Source organism: Camellia sinensis, chromosome 4 (assembly GCF_055761805.1).
Source record: "Camellia sinensis isolate YWXY chromosome 4, ASM5576180v1, whole genome shotgun sequence".
In the NCBI taxonomy this organism is placed as follows: Eukaryota; Viridiplantae; Streptophyta; class Magnoliopsida; order Ericales; family Theaceae; genus Camellia; species Camellia sinensis.
Genome location: NC_138964.1, coordinates 169862101 through 169873280, shown reverse-complemented (window position 1 = coordinate 169873280; position 11180 = coordinate 169862101). Strand labels below are relative to the sequence as shown.

The 11180-nt window shown below is 41.0% G+C and overlaps 1 pseudogene; it reads right to left on the bottom strand.

Annotated features, from left to right (window-relative positions):
• Positions 1-10249: 10249 nt before the first annotated feature.
• On the bottom strand, positions 10250-10922 carry LOC114276459 (UDP-glycosyltransferase 91D1 pseudogene; annotated as a pseudogene).
• Between the last annotated feature and the right edge of the window lie 258 nt (positions 10923-11180).

Below are 11180 nucleotides of genomic sequence, written 5' to 3'. Positions count from 1 at the left end.
ATCCCATTTTTGACCGTCCTCAAGACTTGGACGTCACCGTTTGAATACTCGGTGTCATCCTTGTTTGTGTTTGTCTTGAGTTCCTGGAGGTCTTGGCTACGCGCCTTGCCTCAGGATCTCTCGACTCGGTTGTTTTGTGTTTGGGTTTGCACCAAACACTTGTGTTTTTGCTTTGGAGGGCAGGGAATGGCTTGTTGGCCATCCCCACACTCCACCGGCCATGGCTTGAGGCCACCAACTGTGTTTTGTTGCCATCGGCCAAATGTTTGGCCGACCGGCACTCTGGATGGTCGACCGGCCATCTATTTTTGTCAAATTGCATTTTTAGCTGGCCGACCACTGTTCATCTGCTTTTTCAGATATTTTTGTGCCAGCTATGATAGTTGGCACCCACTTTGCTCCCCTCCATACACGTGTATGGAGGGATCTCCCTCTTGACTAGCTTACTTGAGAAGCTTTGCAAGAGTGAGCTCTATAAGAGGGAGCCTCTTCTCCCTCCATTGGGGTTGACAAAAAAAAAAAAGCTCCAGAGCTCTAAGTTTTAGGGTTAGGGTGTACATATACTCTATCTCTATATCTCTTCCTCCTTTTGGTGTATTAGTGTGTGTTTGTTCATACTATTGCACACAAACACCTACCATTACACCTTTCCTTAGTTGCAGAGGCATTAGAGGGTTGATCTTGAACTTTTTAAGCTAGTTTTGATCCAAGAAGAGGTCTGGTCTTGTGATATTGGAAGTGTTCTTCAAGGGTGAGTGTTCTTGACCTTTATTCCCTATTTTTGCATAGCTTTTTTGACTACCTTACACCTGTTTTCGAGCTTAGCTTATAACATATAAAAGTCTTGTTTTTGCTTGCTCTAAATAGTTGTTTAAGAGTGTTTTTTTGTTTGTGGTTATTTGACCCCTCTTAGGCCTTGTTTGGCAATATTTTTGTGCTATTTTGGTGAGCTCCGGGACCACTTTGTTTGGGCCTCCTCACCATTGAAATCTTGAGGGATTTCAGTGGTGAGGATGGTTTCTTGAGGTCCTAAGAAGGAGAGGGTATCCCCTCTCCTTGTTGTCTTCAATAATGGCCATTATAGCCTCATGTGTGAGCATCATTTCTAAGTGCATGTTGGCCATGTCTTAAGTGCTATTTGGTAGTATTTTGCCATATATTACCTCTATTTTTACTTGATTTGGACACACCATGCTTGCCTTGCATACATGTCATGTAATGCCATGGATTGCCTTAACATGCCTTGTGCTTTGAGCCTTGTTTCTAGCATGCTTTTGGCTTAGCTTTGTGAAGCTTTTGTGCTCATTTTAGCATGCTTAAGCTCTGTTTTTGGTTGTTTTGGTCGACCATGACATGCTTAGTATAGCCACCTTGCATTTTGGTTTGTAGGCCTTGGGTGTGTGAGTGTGGAGCATGCATTGCTTGCATCATTTCAGTGGTTTGGAACCGCTTAGCATGTCATTTCAGTCCTCATGACATGCTTGTATGCTTGCGTTTGATGCCCCTTTAATGCTTTATAAGGTTGTCATTATATGCTCCATGTTTGGCCTCTTTTGTATGCTTGCATGTTTAGACCATTTAGATGCCATCCAGATGTGTTTTTGGCTTTGTTTTAACATGCTAAGACTCTGATTTGGTTGTTTAAATCCTACCATGTTTGGTTTTGCTAAGTGTAGCTCAATACCCTTTTAGCTTGCCTTGAGTTTTGGCCATGCTTGCATGCTTTGCTTGTGTTGATTGGTCGGTTTGGCACCTCTTTTCCATGCAATTTCAGAGCTTATAATGCATGCCATTGGTCCATGTTTATTCTCTTTTAAGTGTGCTTAAAAGTTGTCTCTACGTGCCTAAGTGTTGGACCTTGCATGCATGCCTATTTGTATGTGTTTTGGCTTCCATCCTTGAGCATGTTGGCCACTGTTTTAGACTTGTTTAAGGGTTGCCTAAATTAGTCTAAGTCCATTCTCGCATGTTGTGGCATGCTCACCTTGTGTGTTGATTGCATACTTGGCTCATCATGTGTTGTTGCATGTTTAAATGGCTTTACAATTGGCATGCATTTATGTTGGTTAAGTTGCCTAACATGTTGTCACATGCCTTGCCTACTTGCATGCCCACATTACATTTTGTATGCTTGTCTTTCCATGCCTTGCATGATTGATTCCTTAGGTTGTGTGCCTAGCATCATTACTTGCTTGCATGTTCATATTGCATGCCTAGTTCACATGCCTAGGTTGCATTACATTGGTATGCATGCCTCACCTCTTGATCAAGCCATGATAGAGGTTGAAGGCTCCCTTGTATGTTTATATGCATTGCATTGCATTTGAAATCAAAATGGCACACTTGGTCCCTTGGGCCATCACGCATTGAAATGTGTGATTGGCGGTCCAAGAACCAAGAACCATGTCCCTTTGAGTCATAAACATGATAAGGGATGTGTTGGTGCATACATTTGCTTGGAATGCATTGCCATGCCTTGTTTTGCCCTCTGCTGCTGTCAAAACAGGATTCTGCAGGAAGCTTTGGTCGGCCGGCCATCTTTAGTGCCGACTGACCAAGTATGGATGGCCGAGAGCTTAACCAGTGGCCGGTGATCATTCCCCATGGCCGGTGACCATTCCTTATGGCCGGTGGTGTTCCCCAATGTCCAGAGAGTGTTCCTTGGGAATTGTGCCATTCTCAGAGGAGCAGAGCAGAGAAAACTTACATGGCAATGGACTCCCGAGCGAAACCGAGCGCGCATGCATTGGACCCTCTCCCCGAGGACTTTTATCGCTTTCTTTACTTAATTGATTTGTTAATTAATTAGGTGGTCTGTAATATTTAATTAGTTTGTAGGTTAATTAATTGTATTATTCTTTTGGTCCCTCCGAGCGAGGGCAAATTTGTAATAAGTGTGGGTGTGTGTGTGCATGTCTTCTAACCCCCACTTCTTTCTCCCTTTTATTTACCTGCTTTCAATGGTTAGTATTAGGGCATATTTAAATTAGCATACCTTATGCTATGCATGCGTGCATTCATACATTTGTCTTGCATGCACCGGGCTTGGCGCATCATGCTAACTGCATTGTATTTCAATCCCAAATTGAATACATGTTATCTGTTTCATTTCACATGCCATGTTTAGAATAGTCGAGCCTGTCTAGATTGCATCTTTGCATGTGTTGCATTAGCCATTTTTAATACGAACTAGGATCATGCATATGATTACTAACTAGTTTCTGTTTTGACTTGGAGTACTAGGTAAGCTTTTTATGCTTTAGCATGCCACATATGTGTGAATGTTGCCATGATAGCATAATTACCATGAGGCTAGCTTCTTATGTGATATAACTGCCTGAATGCCTGTGGGTGGAGGTTGGGTTATTTGAATTGGAACAATGCATTAAATGTGAGTTTTAAGCCCACTTGGAAGTGGCAAAACCATATTTTCTAAGGCCCACTTGAGGGTGGCAAAATTCATGTCTTAGCCTACTTGCGTGTAGCACCATCAAACCATTTTCAAACAAACAAACATGAAATGTTTTGTTCCAATTTAGGCGACCCAGTCTATACTTGTTTGCTGTACGCATAACATAGTAAATCTAGGCTAATAACCGGAATAAGAACATGTAATGTTTTCAAAACAAGATATCATGGTTAGTAGAGGCCGATCTTTGATCGGGCGAGAGAGGGTGCTCATAGCTGACATTCCCCAATCGTACCCAAGTTCCCGAGCCGAGGCAACTTTGGCGATGACGGACACGTGGCCTTAGGCAACGAGTTAGGGTTTCCTAAATTTTCCCAAAAATAAAATATTTAGGTGGCGACTCTGTATCTGGCAAAGTAGTCCATGTTTGGCACTTCTCTTTTAAAAATCTGTTTTTCTCAAAACGATTTGCCGGATTTGGACTCTTTGGTTCAGATTAAGAACCATGACAATTTAAGAGTCCTGAACTGTAGTGAACCCAATATGAATAGAACGGGGCTCATCCTCACGGGGCGTTCGGGGACGTCTACAGTCTCTCTTGACAATTCTTACTTGATAGTACCCTGATTGAAGATCTAGCTTTGTGAAATACCTCGCTTTGCTCAATTGATCAAATGAATTTGTAATGAGAGGAAGGGGATACTTGTTTTTGATGGTCAGCTTGTTGAGTGCCCGATGATCCACACGTAAGCGAAGATTACCATCATGCTTCTTTTGGAATAAGACAGGTGCACCGAATGGGGCCTTAGATGGCCTAATGAAGCTTACTTTCAACAACTCTGTAAGTTATTTCCTTAACCCATTCAACTCAGGAATATCCATTCTATATAGTGCATGAGCTGGTGGCTTTGCCCCTGGCACCAACTCGATAGCATGATCCACACCTCGACGTGGAGGCAACTCCTTAAGTAACTGTTTAAGCATAACATCTGCAAATTGCCTTAAGACCTTCTTGATTACAGCTGGGACAAGAGTAGATTCGAGAGCTTCATTCAACTTTAATGTGGCAACCCAAGTTTGCTCACAAAGCATAACACCCCTCTTGAGTTGCATAGCTGAGACAAACTGGTCACTGTTGTTGGTGGCCATAGCAGGAATGAGACATGGCTTATTTCTCATGACACACATACTATTAGAATAAGGCATCGTCTTTGTGCTTCTCTAGAAATCCAACCCAATGATGGCTTGGAAGTCATCCATGGGTATTGCGGTGAAATCTACTCTTCCTTCCTAAGTGTTGACCTTCAAATGAACAGATTTTGTAACCCCATAGATAGGCTGCCCTGTTGAGTTAACTGCCTTGATGTGGCTGCCATCCTTCTCTAAAGATAGCCCAAGTCTTTCAACTTTGGTCCCCACAACAAAATTGTCGGTGGCCCTTGTGTCAATCAAAGCACAGAGGGGCTACATCCACAAACACCAAACCTTTGTTGGATGACTTGCTCTTGTTCGACTCCACCATGTATGGGTTTCTTCCATTTGCCTTCATCTTTGGACTCCACAAGTTGTTTAGGATCTGAATGTTTGCCCACTTTGCCACTCTTGGCATTCTTCTTAGGCCTCCCTGTGGAAGCCTTCTTCTCCATGGTATTGATTATATGAAAGGTTCCCACTCTAGAGCAGCTGCCTTAGAACCCTTGCCACTTTGCCTAGACTGCACGTCTTCTTCCTCGCTATCATCATCACTTGGTTGAGAGACATGGTCAGACATAGTTTCTAGAGCATTCAAGGCACTTTTTTGTGGACATTCAGATAATCGGTGTGGCCCATTGCATAAGAAACAAGAGATAAGGCCTTTTGCTTTGCTTGTAAAGAATTGTTGAGGGGCTTTTGCCTTGTCACCATAGCTTTTTTGTTGCCATTGTCGTCCACCTAAATGGGTTTTGGATGTAGAAGTGTTGGCTCCCCCACTCTCAGGTTTGCCATAGCCTTGGGACTTTCCACCTCCCCTATTCTTGCGCGGGGAACCACTATCCCGTTACTTAGGTTCGGCATAGTCCGTAAGGCACTCAGCTGCTGCTTGTGCATGGGCTAAATCTTGTACTCTTTGCCTTTTGAAGTTCAACTCTGGCCCATGGATTCAATCCCTCAAGAAAGAAGAAGAGCTTGTCTTTCTCTGACATGTCTTTGATGTCTAGCATAAGCCCAAAGAATTGTTTCACATAATCTCTTATAGTTCCGGTGTGCTTGAGATCCCATAAAGCACGTCAGGCATTATACTCAACATTTTCAGGGAAGAATTGAAGCTTAAGTTCATGCTTATGTTGCTCCCAAGTCTCAATTGTGCATAAGCCACATTGTATCTCATCATGTTTAGTCCGCCACTACAATTTGGCATCACTGGACAAATACATTGTGGCCATAGAAATCCTTGTCTCCTCAACATTAGCTTTTACAGCTTTGAAATATTGCTCCATATCAAAAAGAAAGTTGTCTAACTCCTTGGCATCTTGGGCACCACCGTAGGCACAGGGCTTGGGCACACCCGCCCTAGTGAATTCCATGCCACAACTAGGAGCATTGCCAAAGACATGGGTAAGATCACCAACCCAACCACTGAGGTCTTCAATCTCTAGCCTGAGTTTAGTGACAACATCCTCAAAATCTTGCCCTTGAGTAGGGCCATGAGTTTGCTCAAGATCATGAACCCGTTGCTCAAGGTTGACCAATAAAGCTGCCATGGCCTCCATTTTGTCCATACGTTGCTCCAAGAGCTCAATTCTCTCCCTTTGCATGGGTTGAGGGTTGCTAGTAGCATCCATTTAGAAACCCAATAATAAAGAAAGCCAAATAGACTGGGCTCTGATACCAACTATCACACCTTGGCAATGCGAAAGCCTTGACAAAGATATGCAAGTGTGTGTGGTGCTAGTTAACTCTCTTCACTAGCCCGCTAATAAAGCTTAAAAGGTTTGCAAAGACAAGCAAACACAATATTAGTTAAGTTGATAAGCCACAAGGTTGGAGACAAGCCACATAATAGCAAGCAACAAGCTAAAATTAAAACAAACAACAATTGAAAAGTTTTGCACAATTTAAAGGCGAAATGAACTTTTCATTGATCAAAAGAAGGCATTACAATAGTTGAACAATGCACCAAAAGTGCTACAAAAGTTTCCTTAGCATAAGCTAGGTTAGGGTATTTTAAAGGCACAAGTGGTTTGGTTCAACACTTGGGATATCCCCTCCTAAACATAACTTGTTAAGCCATTTCCTGGTTGGCAAGCAGAAACATCGACTATGTTTGAGGAGTCATAATGAATTTTTAAAAATTCTACAAAAAGAAAAATTACAATACTTGGACCCAAAACACCTTTAATACTAAGGTATTTACATAAAAATTTACAAGGCAAAAAGACTACATTTGACCCTCCAAAAGTTGACTTAAAGTTGCTGCTGGGCAGACAAGGCTGTGGCCTATTGTGGTTGGGCTGCTTCGTGGCATGCCTTAGGCCTTGGCTTGCACTTGCAGCAACAACTTCTTAAGCATGTTTTTGGCTCTCCAAAAGGCACAAATGAGTGTGGCATCAAGGTGTTGACCATTGGATGGGCGCACTTTGACACCACGCCACCAGACAGACAGAGTGGGACACAAATTAAAGAAGCAAAGGTAGATGTATAGTTGGTCTAGCCAGTCTTACGGTTCCTCGCAACGACAAAACACACAACTGGAATTGAAGAGAATTAAAGCCATGTGCTTGTCGAAATCGTTGGGATATACGCTGAAGGATTTGGTTCTAAAAAAAAAAAAAGAAATTCGAAAGGATTAAGTACGTTTTTAGTACACAAAAATATGAAATTTGTTTAATTCTGTGCTTTAATATTTAAAATTGCATAATCTCCAATATATAAAAAGTATTTAAATTTAGTTTGCCTATCAGTTTTCGTTAATAGATGCTATTAAAATCAATGATAAATGTGAAAACTCACTTAAAATTATACTTTTAGTCTTCAAAATATATGTTGTGTCACTAATGTGAAAACTTACTCAAAAAATTACACTTCAGTCCTAACATATTTGATCTTTGGTATTTTAGTATTCAAAATTACACATTTATCCCTAACTTAAATGGAACGAAATTTGATTAGTAGATGAAATTAAAACATTTTCTATACATTTAGGCCAAATAGACAATTTAAACATTATGGAACAAAATGACATAAACTTCAAATTTTGAAGACCAAAAATGTAATTAACCAAAATTTGAAAGTTCAGTTCATTTCCAAATTAAATACCCGAAGTTGTTATAGTGATCCTTTATTCATTAAAGTTTAGCCATTAATTCTCAGTACTTGAAACGAACAGTTTTGTTCACAGGATTTACAAACTAAATGAAAAGCTTTAATTTCGTTGACTCCATCAATCCATACTTACAACATAAATTTCAAATTCATCATCTATAAATTCACATGTTTATGTTGAGAATTTCAAGACATTAAATTACCTAGAAATTTTATCATTTTCTTGAATTGTAATTGTCCGTTTAACACAACAAGTCACAGATTATCAATACCAATTTGTGTCCTGATTAACACTTGTAACCATGACAAATGACGGTAAGAAAAAGCTAGACATAGTGGTGTTCCCATGGTTGGCCTTTGGTCACATGATCCCATTCTTAGAGCTGGCCAAGATATGGCGAGAAGGGTCATCAAGTCTCCTTACTATCGACCCCAAGAAACATTGAGCGCTTACCAAGAATTCTATCAAATTTATCTCCATTGACAAGCTTAGTGAAGCTTCATTTGCCCCCAGTCGATGGCCTCCCAAACAACGTGAAGGCTACCATTGACCTACCCTCTGACAAGATTCACTTCCTCAAGAAAGCCTACAGCGGTCTCAAGGACGAGTTGACTCAATTCTTACAAGCTTCACCCCGGATTAGGTCATTTATGACTTTCTCCTTATTGGTTGCCCCCAATTGCGGCAGAGCTTGGCATCTGCACTGATTGACAGCTCTGATCCGCGGACAAAGCTGGAAGACTTTACGGTCCCATCTAAATGGATCCCGTCTTTTTCCAACTTGGCCCACCGATATTACGAGATCAATTGGATCGTGGAGGTCGCACAAAACATTACCTCAGATGTTTTGGACACGTATCGACTTGGGTCCACAATTGTTGGGTGCAACGTGCTTGCCACACGTGATTGTGAAGAGTTCGAAGCCCATTGGTTGACACTCCTCTGACAACTTAACAAAAAGCCTGTAGTACCAGTGGGTTTGATGCCCCTGTTGGTTGACATTAGCATGGAGGAAACAAGTGACACGTGGTTGTCAATCAGTGGTTGGCTAGAAAATCAAGCCAATGGATCTGTGATTTATGTAGGATTCGGAAATGAGTTGACTCTGAATCAAGAAACACTTACTGAGTTAGCTCTCGGGCTAGAGATATCTAGTTTGCCCTTCTTTTGGGCCCTTAGAAATCCATCTAAACTTGAAGGAGTCAGATTCAGTGGAGTTACCAGATGGGTTTTAGGAGCGAACCAAAGGTCATGGAGTCTTGTGGACGACTTGGGTGCCTTAACTTGAGATATTGACTCATAACTCAGTGGGTGGTTTCTTGACTCACTGTGGTTGGAGTTCAATTATTGAGGGCCTTCAATTTGGACATCCACTTATTATGTTGCCCTTTATGGTAGAGCAAGGATTGAATGCTAGGATTTTTGAGAAAAATAAGGTGGGTATAGAAATGTTGAGAGATGATCGAGATAGGTTATTGTACCAGAACTCAGCAGCTGAGTCACTGAAGTTGGTAATAACTGAGGATAAGTGAAAGGTTTATAGGGATAAAGCTACAGAGATGAGAGCTATATTTGGTGACAAACTTTGACATGACCATTACATAGACAAATTTGTTGAGCATCTACAAAACTGCAGAAGTCTTCACAAGGATTAAGTTAATGGAGTTCTTAGTAACAAATATTATGTTTTTAAGTAATATGCATTTTATTTGAAGCAAAGGCTTATTTTCATTATCTTGTAATGCAAACAAACTATTTGTTGCTTTGAAAATAAAATGCCATTAGGTTGTTTTCTAATCCTCCACATTTAACCTGTGTCATACATATCTTATAAGGGAGTAGCTTCCCTCCAATCCTAGATCGGACTGGAAAGTATTGTTGGGCCTGTGGGGTCCCACTACAAGTTCCACTACAAGTCCCTTTTTGATAATCTGAACCATTCAATGTATGAAACTCGTTGAGTATTATATGTCTATAAAAAATCACGTTGATCAAATATCGATAGCTATGTGATTAAATCAGTTTTGTATAAAAAAAAATGGACAGTGAACAAATTAACGGTTGACAGAAAACTGATCCGATGAGATAGCTATCAATATCCGATCAACATGATTTTTTACAAGCATATAGTGCTCAACGAGTTTTACAAATTGAATGGTTCGGATTATCGAACCGGGACCCGTGGTGGGCTCCCACAAGCCCAACAGCAACCCAATCCCTCTAAGACTGGAAGAAAGCTGCTTCCATCTTATAATTATAGATTTCTAACAACTCCACTGATTGAACTAATCCTAACTGTCCACGGTGACATCTAGAACAAATGTCCCAAATAGAATTCAAAAAGAGTCTTCCATTGTTATAGAGATTTAAATATCAAATTATTCATCTAAATACAAAATATCAAAAATAAAATGACACATTGTCTTTTTATTTATTTATTCGTTGGTCATCCAAATACAACAAACATAAATTACAATTACTTTAGCCTTTTTACAAGTTCTAATACCATAATTTAAACCATGTTTTCCACTTAAAACTCAACCTTCATGAACGCATCTACTATTTTTGGAGAGGTACTCAACAAAATTGTGCATGTGCTGATCAAGTAGGACCTTGTCACCAAATAGGGCACTCATTTCTCTTACTTTCTTCCTATAAATTAATCCCTCGTTATTGTCTACCATAACCAATCTGATTGAGTCGGCCACTAATTTCCTTGTGAAGGACCCATCTTCTTCATCTCTAGTATCTCAATCCTAACCTTCTTCTTATGGAGTACCCTTGCATTTAAACCTTGGTCTACCATGAATGGCAATATAATAAGTGGTTTCCCAAACTGAAGTCCCTCTATCACGGAACTCCATCCATTGTGAGTCAAGAAACCTTTCACTGATTCATGACCCAATATCTTCAATTGAGGCACCCAACTCTTCCACACTACGCCTCGACTTCTGGTTTGCTCCTCGAACCCATTCGGCAGCTCCACCGATTCAGACTTGTTCAAACCAGGCAGCTTCCTTAATGCCCAGAAAAAGGGCAAACCATAGAGCTCCAACCCAAGGCCAACTCAATGACTTCTTCTTGACTCGGCATGGCTTCGCTCCCCAATGCTACGTAAACCACAGAGCCATTATTTTGGTTGTTGAGTCGCTCACTGATTGAAAGCCATATCTTGTTGACACCACCGTATGAAACCACGGCCAGTGGCATCAAGCCGAGTGGAATTACAAGTTTGGGTTAAAGATCTTGGAGGAGAGTAAACCATTGGGGCTCAAACTCTATGTAGTGTCGTATGGCGTAGACATCGCACCCCAACACTACCGATCCATATTAATATAAGTCAGAAACCCTAGAAGCATTATTTGTTGCACAAGCTAGGATTCGTTTTGTCTCATAGAGGCGATAGGCTACGTTGGTAGGAAATTGGATCCACTTAGGTAGGATAGTGAACTGCTCTGGCTCTATCGG